We start from the raw sequence: 26035 nt of genomic DNA, 5'->3' as shown, positions 1-26035 counted from the left end.
GCAATCAATTTTAACAGTCAGGTTGAATTAGCATGCCACTGGCCATGAAAAACTGAAATGGCAGCTGGCAAGAAATAGCTGCCCAATCATTAATATACCAGGGTAGTTCTTCAGGAGTTTAGTCTGATAGGGAATACAGTCAAGAGAAGGAAGTTCTGTGCAGAAAGGACGGGGAAAGGCAAATTGTGCGGAGGGTGTGGAGAGTCTGCAGAAGGATCTAGATAGGCTGGGCGAATGGGCCAGGAAATGGCAAATGGAATTTAATGTTGGCAAGTGTGAGGTGGTCCACTTTGGTAGGAAGAATGGTAGGAAGGACTATTACTTACGTGGCGAAAAACTGCAGCAGGCGACGGTGCAGAGGGACCTCGGGGTCCTTGTGCATGAGTCACAAAAACCCAGCTTGCAGGTGGTCAGGAAGGCGAATGGGATGCTGGCCTTCATAGCGAGGGGGATTGAATATAAAAGTAGGGAGGTCTTGCTGCAGCTGTATACGGCATTGGTGAGGCCGCAGCTGGAATACTGTGTGCAGTTTTGGGTGTCGCACCTGCGCAAGGATATTTTGGCCTTGGAGGGAGTGCAGAGGAGGTTTACTAGGCTGATACCGGAGTTGAGGGGATTGAGCTGTGAGGAGAGGCTGAATAAACTAGGCTTGTACTCGTTAGAGTTTAGAAGAATGAGGGGAGATCTCATTGAGACGTATAAGATGATGAATGGGATGGATAGGATAGAGGTGGAGAGACTCTTCCCGCTCAAAAAAGACAGTAGGACTAGGGGGCACAGCCTCAAGATAAAGGGGAGGCGGTTTAGAACGGAGTTGAGGAGGAACTTCTTCACTCAAAGGGTGGTGAATCTCTGGAATTCTCTGCCCGTTGAAGTGGTGGAGGCTGCCTCGCTAAATATTTTTAAGAAGCGGGTTGATGGGTTCTTGATAAGAGAGGGGATTAAGGGTTATGGGGAGAGGGCGGGAAAGTGGAACTGAGCCACAACAGATCAGCCATGATCTTATTGAATGGCGGGGCAGGCTCGAAGGGCTAGATGGCCTACTCCTGCTCCTATTTCTTATGTTCTTATGTAGGTGCACTTTTCTTGTCACTTCATTACACCTTCCTTTGCCACTCTTCCATGCAGGCTCTAGTTCACGCTCAAGCCTTCAAATCTTCAGGGCTGCATGGCTCTGGTAGCAAAGGGTATTTTAGGAGATCTTTCATTGTTTGGAAAGCCCTTCCATAATACATTCGACACAGTTGATTGGACTATATCCCAATTTCTCCAAGAAGGCTTGGCAGCAGTCAACACTAGTCCTGAGGTGATTGAGACACACCCGGGTACGGCATGCTTTTGCTGGCTGCATTAGACAATGCATGTACCTTTGTCTGCAGATGTGCTGGCCATTCAGCAAGGCAGCAACTGCGAAAGTTACAGTCTATGACTGAACAGTATCTAAGAAACTGTCCCTCGAGCTGAGCCTCTTTACTGCTAGCTCTTTCTGGAACTGAAGGTGACATGGGCCATTGGTCTGCTTTGTTCATTCTACTCTTGATGTAACAGGTTTCCTTATGGCAGGTTGAACAATACCAGCAAGCAGATACAGACCATCTGCATAGTTGGTTTCAAGTAGCCAGTAATTGTTCTGTAAGCTGCATTTAGGATAGGATCTAATTTCTTGTCATGGGGAGAGTATTCCCAGGCTGGGCAGCCCATATTCAGCTGCTGGGTAGCACAGGGCAAGGACAGTTGTTCATAATGTCTCAGGTCGGTTCCCATTTAGGGTTGGCCAGCTTCCTTAATACGTTGTTTCTGGCTGTCATCTTTGTTTTGATGATGTGATCTTTGAAGCTTAAGATGTGATCTATCGTTACCCTAATGTATACTGGCTTAAAATTGTGCGCCACGGTATGTAATTTCTTAAATAAAAACAAAACTGTAGAAGAGTCATCTAAATCAGAAATGGTGGGGGCGATTTTCCTATCGCGCCGCACTACTGTCTTAGCGCAGCAGGCCAAGAGAATCACATGTGGGCTGATTCATGCATGTGTTCCTGCCGCGCCAAATATCCAGCACAGTTGGGACCACGCTGGAAATCGGTGGGCATGGCAGGTAAGTGATTTAAATCTTATTTTATTATTATTTAAATGTGATTAGTGGGCCCGGGACTTAATAATATTCATGACTGTGACCTCTACATTGCAGAGTGTGGGAGATTCAAGTGTGAACTCTCTCTGAAAAAACCAGCTTGATTTACGTAAGTTTTTCCGTGAATTCAGCACTTAGAACTTTTTTGGGAGAATCACCCCTGTTAACTCTGTTTCTCTCCACCGATGCTGTCAGGCATGCTGAGTTTATGCAGCATTTTCTATTTTTCTTTCAGATTTCCAGCATCCACAGTATTTTGCTTTTATGCTATTTTTTTCCTTTGCATCTCTGTTCCTAAGGTGAAAAAAACTGAACCATGACTAACCAGAGTTGGCCTGCAGATGAATCACATCTAAGATCGTTAGCTCACATAATGCATTACTGAAGGACTTCTCTACTGTATTGAAGAATTGGACCTGAAATGCCATGCACAGATCATCAGAGGAAACATTTGGTCATCGGCATAAATGTTGGGTGAAAGGACACTACCTTAGGTAGGTTACTTTTCTGTCTGCACCATCTGCTCCACTTCCCATTTAAGTCAACAAAGAAATGTCTGTTGGCCAACATGTTCCAATCAGCTCAGTCAATCTGGTATTTGTGATTACATGGAATAACTTCTGTAACTTCAGGTGTCAATTTAATGTAGCTGTCAATCCCCAATGGCATAATCAGAGCCTAATCTGCACTTTGAAAGGACATCACCCGCAGACGTTCTTGCTACGTACAATTTAAAATTGCAATCATTGAGATGGGGGTGGGATTTAAATCCTTATACACTCTATTTTGGCTGGCTGCACCTGGTTTCCACGAAGTAGAAAGGTGTTGACATTCCATCATCAAGTACACTTATTTAAATTACCATTTGGGGAATGTTTTTACTCCTTGTTTTTCACCTCAAAGGGGGATGTAAATTTTTTATTTGGCTTCAGTAAACTCTTGTTTGTCAAGGCCTTGTTAATGAGCTTTCAAAAAAAGATGTTGCAGCTAATGACCAAGTATGAAATAGTTCATCAACTGAACTGAAACTCCTGATGGAGCAAACAGACTCTCTGGCAGATTATCTGTTCAACTTGGATTTTGCTGCTGCTTTAACCTGGTACAAGACACCCATTCTCAGTACTGCAAACAGTTTAATAATTAGTTATCCAGTTATTATTTCAACAACACATCAATGACAGATGGCTCATGGTGCTTTAGTCAGCTCAGCATCAATTGCTTCAAGGCACTTCAAACAAATGAAAAATAAATTATAAAAATGCCCATTACATTGTCTAGCTAGATATTTTGTTTTCTGTCAGTTCAAATAAATCACTGCATGTACAAAAATGGGCAAAACAGCATAATAAATTAATTTAATATATGATTTCTAAGACAAACTATACAAGTAGGTGATGTCATATCAGCTCCTGTTTGGGCTGCTACCAATGCTACCTTGCTGAAGGTGTAGAAATTTCAGAAAAGTTAAAATAGAGTGGCTTTAATATCTCTCCCATTACCCCATAGCCAAACAGTTTAGTAACACTTTCAAAGTCTGGACATGAATAATGGGATAAATGTATGAGAACTGGAAGGTGATCATCATCAATATAAAGATGAGAGGGAATGGGACAAAAAATTGATCATGAAAAAACAGAAAAACATACCTAAACAAAAGCTACAAAAACCATGGATCTTTGCAATGATTGGGACACTGCGAACCACCTTACTCCAGGAAAATATTCTGGGCAAAATTAATTTTGAAATAATACCGTTCTTTATTTAAGGTGAATCAGAACGATAAGCAATAGCTTCAAATATGCATTGATGGAGCTCACTGAGTCAAGAAATAAGCAAGAAATCCATAATGACTTTGCATGTGATTACATGTGATAAAGACCAGGAAAATCCCAGGTTCAATCCCTGGTTTGTACAGAGTTAAACAATCTTAACCACTACCCGAATGAAGAATAGAGCGAACCTCCATGTGCCAAACTCAGGGAAACGGAGGTCAATGCAGCTATAATGCCTCACAAAACAGAATAGACTATTGCGTTTCAAAACCAAAAGAAAATGCTGAAAAAATTCAGCAGATCTGGCAGTATCTGTAAGGACATTTTGAGTCCAGATGATCCTTTGTCAAAGCTCTAGTTGTCTAATTTCACACTTAAATAATGACCATATTGGCAAGATAACCAATGCTGCTAGATCTGCATACCTGATGTCTTCAGGACAGGAGAGAAGAAAATTGAGCTGGAACAAAGTATGGAATTCAGCAAGCAAGTATGCAAAACTCAGATCTGGTACTGATTTCCCTATGAAGTGGGAATTGGCAATCACTTATAAACATCAGTCAAACATGGGTCCAATCACAAATTCCAAACTCACTCAGAATGTTACAGTGATCAGTTTCTAATCAGAAGAAGAATCTTGTTCAAGGAAAGAATTGAATGTCTAAAAAATAATTGTAATACCCGATTTCAGGGGCCACTCACTGATACTTTAAACATCCAGCTTTCTGAGGGAGTGTGATCCGGTTACATTTAAATTTAATCTATAGGTGTTCTCACTTCATTAACTCTTAATGTTCTTTCAGTTTAATTAAATTATTCTGTCTTCTTTCATGGGAAAGCATTTTGGACAATGTAGCAAGATTGAGGAGGTTAACAGATGCCACCAGGCAATTGTTTACATCCTCCATGCACAATTTAAACTGCTCAGCTGCCACCTTCTTTTATGATGGATCATTTGGTTATAGTGATCAGTAGTGTCTCTCCCTAAATCAGTGTTTAAAACTGAACTCCACTTAACTGGATTTAAGTCCTGAGAGGTCTACAGATACAGTTTTCAATTACGGTTTACTACTGTTTTAACAATACACTGTTGCTACTGGCATATTTAGCATTTTGGTAACAACAAACACATTTGAGACATTGATTAAGATGCTGCACAATACATTTCTTAATGTTACACCAAACATCCATCACCTCAGATTTCTCTCCCTATTAATACCAGCAACAGACATGTCATCATCATTACTTCATCATGTTATCGTATTGTTCAAAATTATTCTGTTTCTTATAAACTCACCCCCTACAAAAGAACAATGACCACAATTATAACATTTTTTAAATGCATACATATTGATATTTAAAATGTCTGTTACCAAGGTCATTGCTGTAAATACCAAATAGTTCAGTTACTCTACCATGCTCCAATATCCTATGTAGCCGAAAAGACTTAATCTTTGAGCAAAAGCTTTTGCCACAGATAACAGAATCTTGAAACCATGCAGCATAGATGGAGACCATTTGAGCCACCATACTTTTCCTGGCATTTGGAAAGTGTTGTCTCACTAGTCTCACTCCCCTGCCGTTTCCCCATGGCCCTGCAAGTGGTGCATGTAATGACAGGACCGTATGGTCAAGCCCATTTATTTTCTTTACTTTCCACTCTCTGTCACCTTTCCAACCTTTTTGACTTGATGATGTCAAGTCCTCCAGCATAACCTGTTGCTAGCCACATGTTCCCAGTTTGTGATATCAATGTTAAACAGTTGCAAGTCAACTTTGCAAGCAACCCAAGCCTACGTTGTCCTAGATGTCTTGAAATAGCTGGAAATTCTCCCTAACAAAGATCCTTTGGAACATAGTTTTTCCCTTCCCACATAAACTGCCAAGATATTGGAGGATCTTCGCTTGAGAAGTGTTACAAGACTTGGCAACTTGGTGTCCTCATGTAATTTGACATTAGGTACATTTTCTTCTCATTAATATTCAAAATATGATGGAATCAGCAGATCTACAAAGATCTTACCTTCTCTCATTTCTGCTGAAGATAGTCATTTCACTGACAAACATCAGCTTATACTAATTTCCCATACTGCACAGTCACTTAGGTCAGTAAAATGAATATACCCTGCCAATGCACCATTAGCATACATGAATATATAATTTCCCATCATGTTACTAGTGGCAAGAAGGACAAAATAATATTGTACAGGGAATGGTAACATTTATGAGCAGCTGTTAGCTTTGTGATGATTTGGCAGATGTGGAGCGGAACAGAAGTGAGTGCACAGAAAGGTTTGAGACTTTGGAGAGAGTTGTAAGAAGCTGGTGAAGAAAGTACAGAGAACCTGGTGAAGGAGATATTGAGGTAGACAACAAGGTAGGGAAAGTCATGAGTCTGGAAATTAAATAAACAAAATGCTAGCTTATCTGGCAGGCAAACACCCCAAAATAAACTGATTAAACAAACATAATCAGTTTTGTAACCTGTGCTTTGCTTCCTGATTTGTGTTCGGTGATGACACTTCCGGCCTTTAGTTTTGTGGCTAGAGGAGGAAGGTCATTTTATAGCATGAAAAGCAAGTGTTGCCATTGTTGACACATTAATATTCAAAGGTCCATTGACCTCGGGCAGGGTTTACCGATATTGGGGCAAGCATGGCTGGCGAATCCTGTCCAGGGTTTCTGTCCCATGGGGCAGGGGGGTCCAATCAAGTGGACCACAACTCTCTGGTCCCATCAGTGCCATCAGAAACATGGTCACTGCTGCAACGCAAATCAGTCTATAACAAAGCCTAGACAAAGCTAAGTCGGAGGTCTTACCACAGCCAGGCTAGCAGATCCAGCCTGAGTGGGGGAATCAGCAAGGCAGGAGTGGGGAGGAAATGTTGGGGTGCTGTACACGTTTGGTAAGTCTTTTGTGGGGCATGCCCAAACAGGAGGCACACCCACCAACACTGTACAAGCTCACATTTGGCACCAGCCTCTCCAATAATGGATAAGATCCCTGCGGCCAGGAGAGGAGGCCTCAAGTGGATATTAATTGTCCATTTAGTAGCCTCAGTTGGCTTATGAGCAAGTGAGCTGTCCAATGCTGCTCCTGCTTTGAGTAAAACTGCCATCAAGGAACAGGTGAGTAATGGGCAAATCTATCGCCATCAAGTTGCCCAATTTTACTCCACTATCAACCAACTTACTCAGCAAAAGGGTAGCCATAAAATTTCAACCAATAGCACTATGGCAATTTAGATAGTTATGTGTGTCTTTTATTACATTTATAATCAACATTTTGATGCCATCTCATTGACTTCAGGAAACGTAGTGGATACGTGCTCCTATTTACATTAACGGTGATGAAATGAAGATGATTGAGCGCTTCAAGTTTTTAGATGTTCGGATCACCAACAATCTGTCCTGGATCCTCCACACTGACACTATAGTTAAGAAAGTTCACAAATGCCTCGACTGTCTCAGAAGGCTAAGGAAATTCGGCATGTCTGCTATGACTCTTACCAATTTTTACAGTTGCATCATAGAGAGCTTCTCATCTGGATGTATCACAACTTGGTATGGCACCTACTCTGACCAAGACTGCAAGAAATTACAAAGGATTATGAACATACCCAGTCCATCACACAAACCAGCCTCCCAGTCACTGACTCCGTCTACACTTCCCGCTGCCTCAGAAAAGCAGCCAGCAAATCAAGGACTCCATGTATCCCGGACATAATCTCTTCCACCTTCTTCCATTGGGAAAAAGATACAAAAGTCTGAAAATGTACTAACACTCAAGAACAGCTTCTTCCCTGCTGCCATTAGACTTTTGAATGGTCCCAACATACATTAAGTTATTTTTCTCTTCACACTATATTCTGCACCCTATTCTTTCCTTCTCCTATGGATGGTATGTTTTGCCTGTATAGTGCACAAGAAACAATACTTTTCACTTTTCCGAGTACATGTGACAATAATAAATCAAGTCAAATGTGATCAAAAATAGAAAGCATTCTGAGATTGAACAACTTTTATTTGTATCAATGGAAACTTAAAATACTCCCATTCAGATAATGCATGGGCCAGATATAATAGAGTTCATGTACAAAATCTTGAATACATTTTGTACCTGCTAAGATGCAGCACAATATTCTGCATCTTTGTGGCTGCTCAGAGATAATTACTAGGTTAGAAATAGCTTGAACTGTTTATGGACATGGCCTTTATCATGGTAGAAGTCTTTATCCATTAACTAGCCTGCATATAAAGCTACAGCTACAAAAAGAGACCTGAGTTTTTTTGTTTCTTTCACTCCTTTTATTAATTGAAATAAGTTTCCAAATATCATTCCAGCAGAAGTAATTCTTACCGAAACATGACCAGTAACCAGGCCAACCTCCTCAAATTACCAGTTATAAGCATGTTACATATTGTGCACAAAGTTATTTTCCTCTTAGCCCTTGTCCTTGCCAAGCTCGACTGGTTTATTATACCTAACTGGTATAAAATCTTCAATCTAGTGTTCAAATCCTTCCACCATTCACCTAACCATGTCTCAGCAATCATATTCAGTTATGTATTCCTCCACCAATCCTCTGCTCCTCCAACTTCCTTTCACTCTGTGTTCTTCACTCCATAAATGACAAGTTGATTCTTTCAAGGAGAATATTGTGCTGCAGTGCCAAAACCGTTTTGCCTCATCATCTCCTTCACTATGTTGGAAACCTTCCTTGGTGGGATCATAGGGAAGAAAGGGGAAGGGCTATTTACACTTTTTTTCTCCTATTTCGTTCAGAGTTTTGCAGATAATTCAAAGACATAGGCCAGGATGTTCCAGTTCCAACTGTAGCATGAATTGTTATAGGCATGACAGAAATTATGATGAACCAGCCAAAGGGCTACTGACTTCAGGTGGGAATTTCTGGCCTTGCAGTGGGCAGAGATGGAAAATTCCAGCCCTTTTTCTGCAGTGTATAAAAAGCATTGTTACTGTATTTATGAATCATTGTAATGCAGTGTTGTCACTTGTCTAGCATTATACCAATATGTTTTTTTTTGGGGGGGGGAGGATAATTTTATGAGCCAAATTTGGACAGATTGGGTCTGTATCCATTCGGGAAGAATAAGGGGCAATCTTATTGAAACATGAGGGAATTTAACAATATTGAAAGGATGGGTTTCCCCTTGTGGGAGAGATTAGAACTAGGAGACTCAATTTAAAAATAAGGGGTTTTTCATTTAAGACAGCTGAAGAGAATTGATTTTTCTCCAAGGGTCCAGAGATTGTGGAATTCTCCTCCTCAGACAGTGTTGGAGGCAGGGTCATTGAATATTTTAAGGCACAGATAGATTACTGACTACCAAAAGAGTCAAAGGGTATTGGGGAACAGGCAGGAAAATGGAGTTTAGGCCAAAATCAGGTCAGACATGGTCTTATTGAATGGTTAACAGGATTGAGGGACTGAATGGTCCAGCTTGTCCAACTTTTCTTCATAACCCCCTCATCTCAGGTTTCAGTTGAATGAACTTTTCTCAAACTGCTTCTGAAGCATTTATATACTTTCTTCTATAAGGTGACCAAAACTATACACTGTACTTCAGATGTAGTCTCAACAGCACCCGATACAACTGTAACAAAGCATCCTTACTTTTATATTCCATTACACTGACCATAAATGACAACCTTAAATTTAGCTTCCTAATCACTTGTTGAACCTACATACTAACTTTGTGATTCATGTACCTGGACACCCAGATTCTTCTATACCTCAGAGTTCTGCAATCTCCCACCATTTAAATAATGCACTACTTTTCTATTTTTCATCTCTCTCCATCTAAATAATATGCTGCTTTTCGATTCTTCAAAGGCAGACGAGCATCCTCTAGAGATGACAGCTCTCTGTGCCCGTGACAGACACGAGAGATATCAGAAAGCTCCCCATTTCTCATCCTTCCAGATGGGAGCCCAAAAAATCAGCTGAAAGTCACATAAATGTCAGGATATTGGAGGACATTGAATGTAATCCCTCATGCTTGATTTAGGCTTCCTTTGTGCTCAATGAGGAGGTGACACGTCCTCTGTGACTGAACTTTGGCCTTAACGAATGTGATATCTGCTTGATAGCAGATGCAGAGCCACCTCCTCCGTGGGAGTTTGGCTGGTGATGATCTGCCACCAGTCTGGGCCCTCTCTCTAGCATTCTAGGGCTTTTAGTGGTTGCAGTAGAACAAACACATCTAATTGCCTTGCACACTTGTTGGAGCATCTGTGGGCATGGCATACATGTAGCACTGGGCAATCCTGGAGTAATCTCATTATGGTTAACATTGCCAAGCTCATGTTCTCTGACAAAGCTGTAGATTCCTTACCAAATAAGGCTGCAGCCTTCATGCATTGCCACCGATATGCTGGGCAATTCTTCTTCAATTATCCATTTTCTTCCCCCAAAACGGAACTGTTTGTCACTCAATCTTCTGGAAATGAGAAAGTCACTGATCTGCTTACTACACTGCAGCTCAATTCTCTGGTTGCTGCTGACCTCCTATGACCTCCGTCTAGGTTTGCTCAATGAACGGGGAGATATTCTTCTGTTGATGGGGAAAAGGACCTCCTGCCTTAATCAAATTGCTTGAAGGAGAGCATGCAGGAAACCATCACTGAACTGTGGAGTCACCATGGATTTTGCTTCTGCCAGGCCCACAAGTGGATTTCCACAAAGCCACTGACTCCTGGCTGCAGAGAGATATTCGCAGGCAGCTGGCTGTTTAAAGGTGGTTGCGGGCTGCTGACATCGTGGGGTAGTCGCAGGTTGCCAGATTTTTGCAGGCCTGTTTAAATTAGGACTTGGGTGCTGGAAGCCCTTTAAACATGGTATCAGTACTTCCTTCAATGCAAGGTGAAATATGGCTACTCTGTCAAGCCCTGCCTCCTGAAACTGAGTGGTCAGCAATCCCATCTGCCAGCCATTAACTCATTGCACTGCAAATGGGAGCAGGAGGGCCTTCACTATTTCTGCTTCCACTGCTGCATCCCTGCCAGATGCCAAAGAATCCCAGCCATCATGTCAGCTTGGAATTCTCTCTCTAGAATTTGTGTAAAAATTGACATATCTATGCAACAAACATAATTTGGGTTGTGCTCGGCACTTCAACTAGAATATTAGCCAGGATTTTCCAGCCCTGCCGTTGGTGGGCATTGCTGCGGGCTAAACAAGAAAATTTGGATAGCAGCCAGAAATCCCTTTTCACCCACAATGAGAAGGGACAACTACCTCTAGAGGGGCCAGAAAATCCAGTCATAGTTTTACTGATATGCAAGTACACATTTTTATTTCACCAAAATCTTTTTTGATGGACATTGAGCTAATTAAGAAAACCTGCCAGATGCCAGCATAAAGGTCATTTGCTTCCCAATAATAGGCTGCAGGTGAAGGCCTGACCCCTCTTCATGCCAGGTTCTCCATGGTGCCGGTGAGAAAACATGCCAGTGTGAAATACATTCAGAACAACATGGTATGCAGTTGTCAGGACTCATTTGAACAATGCCAGCAGTTGCATCCAGAGTTCAGGATGTGGATATGCCGGCGTTGGACTGGGGTAAACACAGTAAAAAGTCTGACAACACCAGGTTTCAGTTGGTTGGATTGAATTGGTTGGACTGAAACCTGGTGTTGTCAGACTTTTTACTCCAGAGTTCAGGACAGAGGTCGCCCACAACCCTGGAACACCACAGTATTATGGGGATGAGCTAGAGGGTGGGTGGAAAAGTGGTGGGGTAGTACCCACCAAATTTTACATGCCTCCTTGCCAAAAACACGCTCAGGAGGAACACAAAATACAGCCCAATATTTTTCAATATATGCAATTCCTTCCTGAAAATTAAATAAACTTATTAGACAATGGCGCAATTAATCAGCAACTACAAAATGTTCAAATACAAACTCTAATATATGAAATCATTATTTGTTTTTGCACAATTGTGCTACTCTGTGTTGATAGGTTAACAGACTTGCTATGGTCCTGTTAGCAGGTTTTTATACTTGAAGGTCCTATTCTCATTCAGGTTTAAATCAGGCTCACTATTTTGCAGGTGTGTTTTTCCTCCCCTCTGCTTTACTTATAAATCTAAACCATGACTTTATTAGCTCAAAAGTTGACATTGCCATTACCTGCTGAACCAACTTCTCTTCTTGCACCCTAAACAAATTCAGAATACCACTGTCCATTTTCTTACCAGTTCAAACCTTCACATTTCCATCAGCACTCAGCCTCTCTTGCTCTCTATACCCTTACAAAACATTTTCAAGGACTATCTTTAAATACTTTATATAGAGTCACCCCCATCTCCCTTAGTGATCTCCTTCAAGCCAATTTCCACATTCAAATAATTTTGATCCTTTGACACCCTGTCCTTGCATTTGGTACTCCCTTCCAAATTCCATTTCCTTCCATCCTTTCAGGACTTCCATCCTTTCGAGTCCTTTCAGGACTAGAGGGCACAGCCTCAAGATAAGGGGGGGGGCAGTTTAGAACAGAGTTGAGGAGGAACTCAAAGGGTGGTGAATCTCTGGAATTCTCTGCCCGTTGAAGTGGTGGAGGCTACCTCATTAAATATATTTAAGACACGGGTAGATAGGTTTTTGGCAGGCAAGGGGATTAAGGGTTATGGGGAGAAAGCGGGAAAGTGGAACTGAGCCACTTCAGATCAGCCATGATCTTATTGAATGGCGGGGCAGGCGCGAGGGGCTAGATGGCCTACTCCTGCTCCTATTTCTTATGTTCTTATCCTCCTTCTGTTCATTCAAAAATTTACTCAAGTATTTCCTGTTTAACCAACCTCTCACCTTCATTTGACTTGTTTCTGATCCTCCTGCTTACTGCCCACTTCCTTTTTTGATCTGTATAGCACTATGGAATGTCTTCCCAGCTTGAGACGTACCAGAAGTACCAAACGAATTCATATTACTATTCTTGAAGCTCCTACAGTTTGTTGATTGCCAATTACCTGGATAGCTGCACTCGTACTATGGGAATGTGTAAAAGGTACTCAGGTTATGCCACAAATGACAACATTTTTGTGCAAACATCTCCAGTCCTTCCTGAAGCTTTTTCTATTTCTTATACTGTAGGATCTAACATCCACTTACTATTGCACTTTTTCTGGCGTTCATTTCCTTTTTCTGTGGCTGAATTCTGACTTTTCTTAAAGCTTACTTTCTGGAACCTATATCATAAAACCAAGCCTGCTTGCCCAGGCTGATAATTGGCTCCTCTTTTACATTACTTAACTAGCCCGGTTTTCAGGAGTTGGCTTCCATTAGTGAGTAGTATCTTGCCTTTTCCAGCAAAGTTGTTAAGCTGGTCATCTCAACTGGTATCCTAGACCAGTCAATAAAGATAAGGCAAGAAGGGTCTTTGCTTTTGATAAATCCTCTGCCATGTTGTTTGACTGCAGATACCTTTGTAAACCGGGGGAATAACTAAACTTGTTATTGTACAGTCTCTTTGAATTTCATTCTCTGCGGCATGCAAACTGAACATGCCAGCAGGAAAGCGCTAATTTATAAATAAGTCAGGATTTTGGGCATTCTGTACCACTAGCCACGATTCCTTCAGCTGCACCTGTGCTCTCAGTTTCATGCCTGCTTTTCCACTTGCTATAGATGTGCCTCTTATTAATTTCTTTTCAACATTAAAAACTCGCGCCTGCGGTCAACCATATCAGTACTGCATTCTCTTGGCAATCCTGAAGTGAGGATAAGCCCGCACACAAACAGGTATATTGCCACGGGGAGTTGGAAACAGCGCTTGATTGACGGCTGATGTTAATTTCATTTTCTGTAACCTACAAGGCCCCACAACAAACCAGGAAGAGAGAGACATCAGCGCACAATCAGATGAAAACACGAACAACAACCAGCCCAAACTTGAGGGAGGAGGGCAATGTATAAAGATGCAGAACCATCGTGAGAGTACAGTCACCCGTTTGCAAGAGTGCAGATTCCGAGAGAGGTGCCTACATTGGACTGGATACAAACCACAAGGAAGCAGCCAGCCACTCATCTTCCCGGCTTCGATCCGGTGGATCCAGAACTGTTGCAGTGCCACAAGTGCCGAGTTTGAGAACTGCAGAAACAGCTGAATAAAATTCCTGACGAGTGGCGTTCTTATAGTTTATGGAATGGAGAGGTTACAGTGAATGCTGTGGACAACTTTTCTTTCAATATGTTGATTTTTCGCGGGCCATTTATGAAGTTTTCGAGGCGAAACTGCCCACAGCCTCCGTGTATACTGAATCCTGAACTTCTTGTTCCCTCTTATCTCTTCCATTTCCATTTTGAATTATCAGTAATTAGCCTTCGACACTCTTATAAATCAAGCTCTCTGCAAGTTTCAGGAACAGTATCTATATTCCTCCTGGGCACTCTGCAGCCCTCTGGTTTGAAGTCTAGCAACTTCAGCCCTCAGCTAACACGTCGATTTCTTGGAAGCAGAATACGCTAGAGCTGTACAGAGGGTCTAGGAGGAAAGCGAAATAGCTTGACTTTTCATCAGAACACAATTCTGGCAAGGGTGGAGGGAAGCTTCATCCAGAATACAGGCCTCATCTTTCCCTTTTGGTGCTCTCTTCATGAAAGAGTGTTAAAAGATTGTAACTCCCCTCTGCAAATACCAATTGATGCTAAATCAATTGTTAATTTTAAATTTGAGATTGAAAACATTTTGTTACTCAAAGGTATTGAAGGATTTGGTGAAGGCCACTTCTAAAATGCGAGAGTTTTCCCATTCTGGCAACCATCTGGCAAGGAAGGCACTCATGCTCTGATGCAGCAATGCATTGTAGGTTGGGAGATGTTGGTATTGTCCCCTGGAGCTTGGAAGAAACCTGTGGCAAAAAGTTACGGATGATGGTGAGGACCACTCACCAAGTATTGCCTAGTCCATAAAGCAGCAGAACCTTTTGTAAAACGCTGTAAATAGAAGTGATAGCCTGCCGAGTGAAATGCAACCTCCATCTGCACTTCTCTTCAGTAATATTTTAAAACGTGGGTTGATCCTGTAGTCTTATTGGTTGGAAAAAGACTTTCTGTAAGCAGTTCCCCTCTGTTGAGAAGGAGTAAACAGGCATCCCTCTATTCAAATTCCTCAGTGGATAGCCACAAAGGTTCAAGATTTTTTTGAGCGGATATGGGTGTTCTAAATCAGAATGTATTTTACTATTTAAGCTGTGAGCATTAAGGAGCTAATCACATTGTTTTCTTGAATAAAAAGTGGAAATTTATTAACCTATAAACCCAAGAAATGTAATAAAAATATGACGTCAAGCATTTGACCCTTATGCAATTATTAGGGTCCACACACACAGTTATCAGAAATAAGGAGAGTTAGAGTCCAATAAAAAGGTAAAAGAAGCTACAATTAAATGTCCTTTGATTGAATAATGAAGTTGATTTGTATTATCTGGTTTCTAGGTGCAGACAAAGGTAGAGGATGGTTCAATTATTATGAAATTTCAGTCACTGATTAGTTTCTGGTATAAAAACGCCTATTGCAGAAAGGCGAGAGGGAGGGCATCCTTCAGCCTGTTTCCTCTACTGAAGATTTTCTTGACATCACCTATGCCATTTGTAATCACCCTCTATTGGCTGGCAGCCTTGCCTTGAAATACTTCACCCACTGTATATTTCCAAAAGATTTTGGGTGTGTATCACTGTGGCTGCCATTGTTGCAATTCAAGTAATTTGAATTTTTAATGTCTCTTCCCTAAGTAGTGGCAAGTTTTAATGGGCACCTAGATTTTAGAAAACACCACTCTCTCCAGACTCCTCTGAGGGCGATTTGTTTGTTTGTCTTCTTCATCTTGGAATGTGTCTTTGCACTTTAAGCAGTTTGCTCTGTCTCAGTTCAAACTGCAACATTTCCAGTCAGTTGAAAGTTGAAAAATAATATTTTCAGTATTGAAGGGGCATAGCCTTGTGACAACCTGCTAACTCCTAACACATCCAGCTGCTATCTATCTTATTTTCAGGATGCTGTGCCCCTCTTCCCCCAATTATCTGTCTCTCCAAAGGGATGAGACAAAAAAAGCACCCATAATAAATGCCCTATTCACAGTGTTACACAGATCCTAATGATGTCAGTGTCTTCAACTGTGTGCTCCTTTAACTACATCTTTCAGTCATGTTAATCGGTTTATGAAGCCAATAAGGTTCTGCAGAGAATTGGCTACCAAGTGGGATTTCTGGTCTGCACAGTTAAAATTGCATGACAGCATCGGATCCCGATTTGAATGGAATTCATGTGGAAACCGCCCTTTTCCAGTTGATATGTTTCTGACCACAGTCGACTACACAGTAGAAATGGCAGGTGATGAACTTCTGAGGTGATAAGACAATTTTTAACAACTCACCTACTCTATTGCTACTGAGCAGACTGAGTTAAGATCAAAGACTTGAATATTTAAAATAATATTTCAATATTACCACCAACGTAGCTACAGTCAAGACTAAATTGATCATCATAATTTATTTCTATTTTCATTATTATCAATTTAAAGACAAAGGAAAATTTATTTACTACTTACAACTGTTCACTATCACAATCCTAAAGAATCTATTCACTGCTTAATGTAATGAATTTCTTAAGCATCATTTAAGTATTTATGACACACTGGAAATAGCAATGAGGATTGCATGAATTTGCATTCAACACTAGAGGGAGCTTTGCACCAATTATATAAGCGAGTACACAGTACATTAAAGAGCACTAAACCAAGAATCTATTGTCAGTTATCACAAGAACATTTCCTTCTGGAAAAACAGATTTATTGGTGATAAAACAGGAAGAAAGATAAATTTATATGTTTCCTTTCAAATCAGAATTTTCAATAACATGGTGAACTCAACATTCTGACATCATTGACAAAATATATACCTAAGTGATCAATTAAGAATGAATTATCAATTGAGAAAGTCATGATTATGAAATGACTCTCGATTGTGTTAAACAATTTTCCATTCCTTGTCCCCATCTTGATCTTAAATTACGATAAACCTGGCCTCAACCAACAGTGCCATCTACAGACAAAGGAACAAAATCCCACAGAGCGTCAAAGTTGTCCACACTTCAATTGGAACTATTTATGCTAACAGCCACATCTCTCAAATCTTTTCACCTGTCTTCCATCTGTTCTTTCTAATGTGACACTAGGATTTTTCTCCACCGGATTACCACCAAAAAAAGTCAGAGCTGTTCTTAATTTATTCATTATACTGCCAAGAAACCACCCTACTTTCCTTACCGTACATTTATTATGTAAAATCATAAAATGATTACAGTGCAGGAGGAGGCCATTTGGCCTGTAATGTCTGTGCTGGCCTTTTGAAGGAGCAATTCACCGAGTTCCATCTCCCTGCCTTCTGTCCATAGTCCTGAAAAGTATTCCTTTTCAGATAATGCCTCCACCACACAGTGCATTGCAGATCCTAACCATTCCCTGCTTAAACAAAATTTTCCTCCTGGTGCCATTGCTTCTTTTACTGTTTACCGAGTCAGTGCCCTCTGGTTCTTGGTCCTTCCAGCAAAGGGAATAGGTTCTTCCTACTTTCTGTCCAGATGCTTCATGATTTTGAATACCTCCACTAAATCTCATTTCAACTTTCTCTTCTAAAGGAAAACATTGCCAATTTCTAATCTTTCTACATATCTGAAACTTTACCTCTGGAACCATTATTGAGAATCTTTCTGCATCCTAACATACTTACATTCCTTCCGTAAGTGTGGTACCCTGAATTGGACACAAAATCTAGTGCAGGCCAAACGTGTGTTTACAAAAGTTTATCTGCCTTGTTTTTTGGCACTATGCCCTTGTTGATAAAGCCCAAGATGCTACATGCTTTATTAACCACTCTCTCAACTTGTCTTTCCACTTTTGGTGATTTATACAGATATACACCTAGGTCTTTTTGCTCCTGCACTCCTTTTAAAATTGTATCTTTGTTTCTACCAACATGAATCACTTCACACTTCTCTGCATTAAATTTCCTGCCAATTTCCACCAGTTTCACAAACCTATGTTCTTTTGGTGTCCCACATAATGTTACTGGCAATACCCTCATCAACCATCTCTGTTACCTCATCAAACTAGATTTGTCTTAGAAGGTGAGTAATGTAGGTTCCTTGGGCTGGTTCCTGGGGATTACAGCATTGTCCTGTGAGGAATGATTGAGTATAATGGGCCTATACTCTGGAGTTTAAAAGGATGAGTGATGATCTAATTGAAATGTACAAAATTCTGAGGGGACTTGACAAAGCCAAATCTGCTTGCCTTGGCTGAAGAGTCTAGACCTAGGGAAAAAGTCCTTAAGAGATCAGCCATTTAGGACCGAGATAAAGAGAAATTTCTTCACACCAAGAGACTATAGGCCCATTATATTCAATCATTCCTCATAGGACAATGCTGTAATCCCAGAATCTCTAGCGTTCTGTGCCCCAGAGAACAGTGAATGCTCAGTCACCAAATACATTAAAGGCAGAGACTGATAGATTGCTGAACACAAAGGGAATTATGGGATATGGAGATTGGCAAAAAATGGAATTGAGGTCAAAGATCAAGCATGATCGGATTGAGCAGTCTCAGTGGATAGGGAGTAAATGTATAATTTACTGCTTTTACTTATTGTGTTAACATGTTCGTATGGGCTTTTGAACAATCCAAACGCCAACTAAGTTGGGCTGACTCAAGGGTCTTTTAAAAATATCAAATGTGACTATCAAAATTCATGACCTAATTTTCATTTCTGGTAATCTTCATCAGCATAGGAGAAAGGTTGCCAGTCTACATGCAGCAGGACTGTCTTTGTGAGTTCCTTTGTGGAATTAGCAGTTTTAGTGGAGTTGGGCCCCTTCTCTCAGAAGAATTATGAGTCGTGAGGGAACCCCAAACCGGAGTCATCAACCGAGAAAAAAATTGCATAATTCCCACTGAATTACATTGACCCTTCTACCTTTTCATAAAGCTATCAATCACAGCCTTTCATGTTAATAAATGTTCAGAAACTTTTATCCACTTCAGACCTCTTAACCATGTGTAAATAAACATGTGAAAAACTTCTTCAAAGAAACAGCAGATTACTAATCTCACTCATCTGTAGCTGTATAAGCATTGCTTGCTGAGATTAAAGTGCTTTATCCATTCTTGGAGCTCAGCCAAACATTCATAATGAGGTCATCTGTTCAGCCTGATTTTGTTGCTATAGTGGCCGATAGTCTGTCATATTCATGCAGGTTCCACGCGCTAGTAACATCCTCTATAGATAACCAGAATCTGTGGCAGGGAAGGAAACCCAATATTTTTACTAGCAGTTGAAAGTATCACATCAGGTATGTTGTGTCTGTCACCATGTGACTTACTGCAATTCTGGTACTGGTACTTCTCAACAAGTACAAGCCAATAATTTTAAAATATCTTCAATTCAGATTTTATTGTCTCTAATCATTCAAAGGAGAACCCAACTTTCAGGTCCCAAAGACAAGAGACTCATAAGGGCCAACATCCAAGCTCATGAAAGGAGGTAACTTCAGCAGTGAGTACCACCTCACCCCATTAATGAATATATTATATACTAATTCAGAGGAAATTCTGACATTCCCTGAACCAATAATCTCATCTCAAAAATATGATTTCCAAACACACCACTGTGCCCCTCCTCCCCTTGCCTCAATGAAAACAAGTGAAATCGGTTTGTTTATACAGTCAGCCACCCAGTATTGTCAATGTTGCCCCTCATTCTAAAGCACTGCACTGAGGACACTCTACGAACAATAAATGCTGTGGAGCTTATGGTCCAGGCTGCTGAACGCAAGACCTAGTCATGGTGCGGCAATTAAAATCGAGGAACTCAAGAGACTAATATTAGAGGACAGATGTTAGGCTACAGGCAGTTACAGAGAAAGGGAAGGGCAAAGGCATGGAGGGACTTAAAAACAAGGATGAGAACCTTAAAATCCGTAAAGTCAACATAGTCCCAGATGACCATAGGCTGCTCTCCATTTTGAGGGGGAGAGCTGACTGGTGGTGAATTTAACTGAGGTGTGGTGATCCTCAGGTTAACAGCAAGGTTGAAAAGTTGGTCTTCATGAATAATCTCTGCTCATACGGAAATTAAACCCTTGCTGTTAGCATCACTCCACATCACAAGCCAGCCATTCAGCAAATCAAGACAATGCTGAAACAGGAACCAGTACAGGTCAGCAAGCACATGGGTGATGGGGATTTGGTGTGAGTTATAACACGTGCAGCAACGTTTGGAGGATTGCTTCTCCAAATTGCTCCAGGGCCTGATGGGATATACCCCAAAATACTGAGAAAGCCAAGGGAGGAAATTGCTGGGGACTTGAGAGAAATCTTGGTATCCTCACTGGCTACAGGGGAGGTCCCAGCGGACTGGAGAATAGCCAATGTTGTTCTTTTGTTTAAGAAGGGTAGCAAGAATAATCCAGGTAATTACAGGCCTGTGAGCCTCACATCAGTGGTAGGGAAATTATCGAGAGGATTCTTCGAGACAGGATTTATTCCCAGTTGGAAATAAGTGGATGTATTAGTGAGAGGCAACGTGGTTTTCTGAAGGGGAGGTCATATCTCACGAACTTGATCGAACTTTTCAAGGAAGTGACCAAGATGACTGATGAGAGTAGGGCAGTGGATGTTGTCTATATGGACTTCAGAAAGCTCTTTGACAAGGGCCCTCACGGCAGACTGGTGTAGAAGGTGAAGTCGGATGGGATCAGAGGTGTGCCGGCAAGGTGGATACAAAACTGGCTTGGTCAAAAAAGACAGAGGGTAGCAGAGCAAGGGTGTGTTTCTGAATGGAGGGCTGTGACAAGTGGTGTTCCTCAGGGATCAGTACTGGGACGTTTGCTGTTTGTAACATATATAAATGATTTGGAGGAAAATGTAATTGGATTGATTAGTAAGTTTGCAGACGACACAAAGGTTGGTGGATTTGCGGATAGCGATGAGGACCATCAGAGGATACAGGAGGATATAGATCTGTTGGAGATTTGGGCAGAGAAATGGCAGATGGAGATTAATCCGGACAAATGTGAGATAATGCATTTTGGAAGATCTAATACAGATAGAAAATATATAGTAAATGGCAGAACCCTTAAGAGTATTGATAGGCAAAGGAATCTGGGTGTACAGGTACACAGGTCACTGAAATTGGCAATGCAGGTGGAGAAGGTAGTCAAGAAGGCATGCTTGCCTTCATTGGCCGAGTATTGAGTTTAAAAATTGGCAAGTCATTTTGCAGCTTTACAGAACCTTACTTAGGCCTCACTTGGAATATAGTGTTCAATTCTGGGTGCCACACTACCAGAAGGATGGATGTGGAGGCTTTGGAAAGGGTACAGAAATGATTTACCAGCATGTTGCCTGGTATGGAGGGCATTAGCTAAGAGGAGAGGTTGGAGAAACTTGGTTTGTTTGCACTGGAGCGATGGAGGTTGAGGGGAGACCTGATAGAAGTCTACAAGATTATGAGAAGCATGAACAGAATGGACAGTCGGAAGCTTTTTCCCAGGGTGGAAGAGTCAATTACTAGGGGGCACAGGTTCAAGGTGCAAGGGGCAACATTTAAAGGAGATGTACAAGGCAGATTTTTTACACAGAGAATAGTGGGTGTCTGGAACTCATTGTCGGGGAAGGTAGTGGAAGCAGATACAGTAGTGACTTTTAAGGGGCATCTTGACAAGTACACGAATAGGATGGGATTAGAAGGATATGGTCCCCAGAAGGGTAGGGGGTTTTAATTAAGTCAGGCAGCATGGTTGGTGCAGGCTTGGAAGGCCTGTATTGTAATTTTCTTTGTTTTTTCTTCTTTGTTCTTTGATATCAAGTTTAAAGGGTAGACTGTAGGAAGTGGGCCAGGAGCCCATTGAAATCACTGATGAGGGTTTCAGCAGATGGCTAGAATAGAGGCAGAGTCAGGTGAGCTAGGCCCCACTTGGAGTACTGTTTCCAATTCTGGGCACCATACTCAAGAACATAAGAATTTGGAGCAGAAATAGACCACATAGCTCATCAAGCCAGCTCCACCATTCAATATAATCCTGGCTGATTTTTGGTTTCAACTCCATTTTTCTGCACTCTTTTGATTCCTTAAGACACTTTAGGACTGAGATGAAGGGCTTAGAAGAATGTTAAAGGAAGAATCATTGGGATGTTCAAAATTATGAATGGTCTTGATTCAGTAAATGGGTGAAAACCAATTAATTGCCAAGAAAAGTCAGAGGTGACATGAAGTAAAGAAAATTATGTTGAAGATCTGGAATTGCACAACTCAGAAAAGTACGGAAACATATTCAGTAGTAGTTTTCAAAAAGGAATTGTATAAATACCAATATTTGAAGGGAGAACATTTGCAAGGCTAAGAGGAAAGAGCAGGGGAGCGGGACTAACTGAGATAGCTGTTTCCAAGATCAGCACAGGCATGATGAGCCATAGCTTCCTTCTATGATGCTAAAATATTCTCTAGCAGCCTGTTGCCTGTTTTCAGTTTACCTAAAATGGCATCTCTGTCTTGCATTCTATTGACTTGTCTATGTAGTTCAGTATTTTATAAGACCATAAGACATAGAAGCAGAATAAGGCCACTCAGCCCGCTGAGTCTGCTCTGCCATTCAGTCATGGTTGATATTTTTCGCATTCGCGTTCTCCTGCTTTTCCCCCATAACCCCTGATCCTCTTATTAATCAAGAACCTATTTATCTCTGACTTAAAGATACTCAATGACCTGGCATCCACAACCTTCTGTAGCAAAGAATTCCACAGATTTACCACACTCTGGCTGAAGAAATTCCTCCTCATCTGTTTTAATGGATTGTCCCTTTAGCCTGAGGTTGTGCCCTCTGGTTCTAGTTTTTCTGACTAGTGGAAACATCCTCTCCACATCCACTCTATCCAGGCCTCGCAGTATCCTGTAAGTTTCAATAAGAACCCCCACCCATCCTTCTAAACTCCAACAACTACAGACCCAGAATCATCAATCGCCAAACTCTTCATTCCAGGGATCACTCTTGTGAATCTCTTCTAGATCCTTTCCAAGGCCAGCACATCCTTCCCTCGATATGGGGCACAAAACTGCTCACAATACTCCAAATGGAGTTTGACCAGAGCCTTATACAGCTTGAGAGGTACATCCCTGCTCTTGTATTCTAGCCTTCCTGACACAAATGCTACTGTTGCATTTGCCGTCTTAACTGCCAACTGAACCTGCATGGTAACCTTAAAAAGAATCTTGAACAAAGACTCCCAAGTCCCTTTGTGTTTCTAATTTCCTAAGCATTTTCCTATTTAGAAAATAGTCTATGCCTCCATTCCTCCTTCCAAAATGCATGACCCCACACTTTTCCACATTGTATTCCATCTGCCACTTTTTTGCCCACTCTCCTAACCTGTCCAAGTTCTTCTGCAGCCCCCTGTTTCCTCAATACTACCTGTCCCTCTACATATCTTCATATTATCTGCAAACATAGCAACAGTGCCTTCAGTTCCTTCCTCCAAATCATTAATGTATATTGTGAAAAGTTCTGGTCCTAGCACTGACCTCTTAGGCACACCACTAGTCACCACCCTGAAGAAGACCCCTTTGTTCCCACTCTTTGCCTTCTGCCAGTCAGCCAATCCTCTATCCATGCCAGGATCTTATCCTTAACAGCACGAGCCCTTAACTTATTTACCAGTCTCCTATGCGACACCTTGTCAAAGGCCTTCTGGAAGTCTCAATAAATCACGTCCACTGGTTCTCCTTTATCTAACTTCCTTGTTACCTCCCCAAAGAATTCTAATAGATTTGTCAGACATGATCTCCCTTTGACAAAGCCGTGCTGATTCAGCCCTAATTTATCTTCCAAGTACTCTGCAATCTCATTTTTAATAATGGACTCTAAAATCTTGCCAATGACCAAAGTCAGGTTAACTGGCCTATAACTTCCTATTTGCTGTCTCCCACCCTTCTTAAACAGCAGGGTTAAATTAATTGCTTTCCAGTCCTTGGTACCCTCCCTGCCTCCAGTAATTCTTGAAAGATCACTACCAATGCCTCCACAATTTCCTCAGCTATCTTTTTTAGAACCTCAGGGTGTATTCCATCGGATCCAGGTGATTTATCCACCCTCAGACCTTTCAATTTCCCCAGTACCTTCTAACTGATGGCCACTACATTCACCTGTGCCCCTGACTCTCCTGGCTCTCACTGGGGTCTTCCACCATGAAGACTGATGCAAAGTAACTATTCAGTTCCTCTGCTTTGTTTCCTATTATTACTTCTCCAGCCTCATTTTCCAGTGGTCCAATGGCAATTTTTGCCTCTTACTTTTATATAGCGAGAAAAACTTCCTATCTTCTTTTATATTACTAGGAAGCTTATACTAATATGTCATCTTCTTCCCCCTTTTTGCTTTCTTAGTTGTCCTCTGCTTGCTCTTAATGGCTTCCCAATCCTCTGGCTTCCCACTAATCCTTGCCACTTTGAATGCTTTTTCTTTTGCTTTTATGCTGTCAGCCATGGATGTCTTGTCCTCCCCTTAGCATGTTTCCTCCTTCTTGGAATGAATTTCTGTTGTGCCTCCCGAATAACTCTCAAAAACTCGTGCCACTGCTGTTCCACTGTCTTCCCTGCCAGGTTCCCCTTCCAATCTACTCTGGCCAGCTCCTCCCTCGTGTCTTTGTTGTTACCTTTATTTAATTGTAATACTGTTACATCTGATTTCAGCTTCTCTCTCTCAAACTGCAGGGTAAATTCTATCATATTCTGATCACTGCTCCCTAAAGGTCCCTTTATCTTCAGTTCCTAATCAAGTCTGCCTCATTACACATCACCAAATCCAGAATTGCCTGTTCCCCAGTAGGTTCTGTCACAAGCTGTTCCAAAAATATCATCTCTTATACATTCCACAAATTCCTTTTCTTGGGATCCACTAATTGTCTCATTTTCCCAGTCCACTTCCACATTGAAGTCCTCCATGATTATTGTAAAATTGCCTTTTTTATATGTCTTTTCTATCTCCTGATTTATTTTCTGCCCCACATCCTGACTAAGCCAGGAGGCCTGTACATAACTCCCATCAGAGTCTCTACCTTTGCAATGCCCCAACTCTACCCATCAAGATTCTACGCCTACTGATCCTATGTCACTTCTTGCTATCAATTTAACTTCCTTACTAACAATCAACCCTGCCCCCTTTGCCCGTTTGACTGTCCTTCTGATGGGACACACATCCTTGGATATTTAGATCCCAGCCCTGATCCCCCTGCAGCCACGTCTCTGTGATGCCCACAACATTGTACCGGCCAATTTCCATGTGTGCAACAAGCTCATTTACCTTGTTCTGCATACTGAGCGCATTTAGGTACAAAACTCTCAGTCTGCATTGACCACCTCCCTTCTCATACTTGTCACCTTTTTTTGCTCTGCCTCAGGTTAGATTCCTGCCACCTGCTATACTCTCTGTTCTATTACATGGTCTGGAAACTTTACTAACATCTCCTGAGCCCCCAGTTCCATTAACCCGCACTTCTACCCTCTCCTTTGACTTTGATTTTTTAATTCTCCATACAACTGAACCCTTCCCCCCACTATTTAGTTTAAAGCCCCATCTACAGCCCTAGTTATTCGATTCACTAGAACTCTGGTCCCAGCATAATTCAGATGAAGACTGTCCATTCGGAACAGATCCACTTTTCCCCAATACTGGTGCCAGTGTCCCATGAATTCAAACCCATTCCTCCCACACCAACCTTTGAGCCACGCATTTACCTCCTTAATCTTATTGACCCTGTGCCAATTAGCTCACGGCTCAGGTAGTAATCCAAAGATTATTATCTTTTTGGTTCTGCTTTTTAATTTAGCTCATAGATATGCATACTCCCTTAGCAGAACTTTGTTCCTGTTCTACCTATTTTGCTTGTTCAGTACTGTTCCATGTTAACTAGACATACCAAATACCAACTCTACTAGCTCTCATAGATTTCTTTCAACTTTACCATTATTCATTCCAAAACCTGTCAGAGTTTGCATGTTATTCACTATTTTTCTTCAAATGTTCAACTTTTACACCTATTCAGACTGAATCTCATC

The 26035-nt window shown here is 41.4% G+C and overlaps 1 protein-coding gene across 5 annotated transcripts in view; it reads right to left on the bottom strand.

The window, feature by feature from the left end:
• Positions 1-26035, bottom strand: part of LOC145342226 (BCL-6 corepressor-like protein 1) — a 248698-nt gene that overhangs the window by 145302 nt on the left and 77361 nt on the right. Inside the window, exon 1 of one of the 5 annotated variants that reach the window (XM_080187599.1) lies at positions 13934-13978. The exons of the other annotated variants lie outside the window; for them this stretch is intronic. The gene's annotated coding sequence lies outside the window, so the exon portion shown is untranslated. Of the gene's footprint in view, positions 1-13933; positions 13979-26035 lie in introns of those variants that run through there. 5 annotated transcript variants of the gene reach the window in all.

This window comes from Carcharhinus amblyrhynchos, chromosome 4 (genome assembly GCF_965287045.1).
Source record: "Carcharhinus amblyrhynchos chromosome 4, sCarAmb.v2.hapA, whole genome shotgun sequence".
NCBI lineage: Eukaryota > Metazoa > Chordata > Chondrichthyes > Carcharhiniformes > Carcharhinidae > Carcharhinus > Carcharhinus amblyrhynchos.
This window is presented reverse-complemented; position numbering and strand designations above follow the sequence as displayed.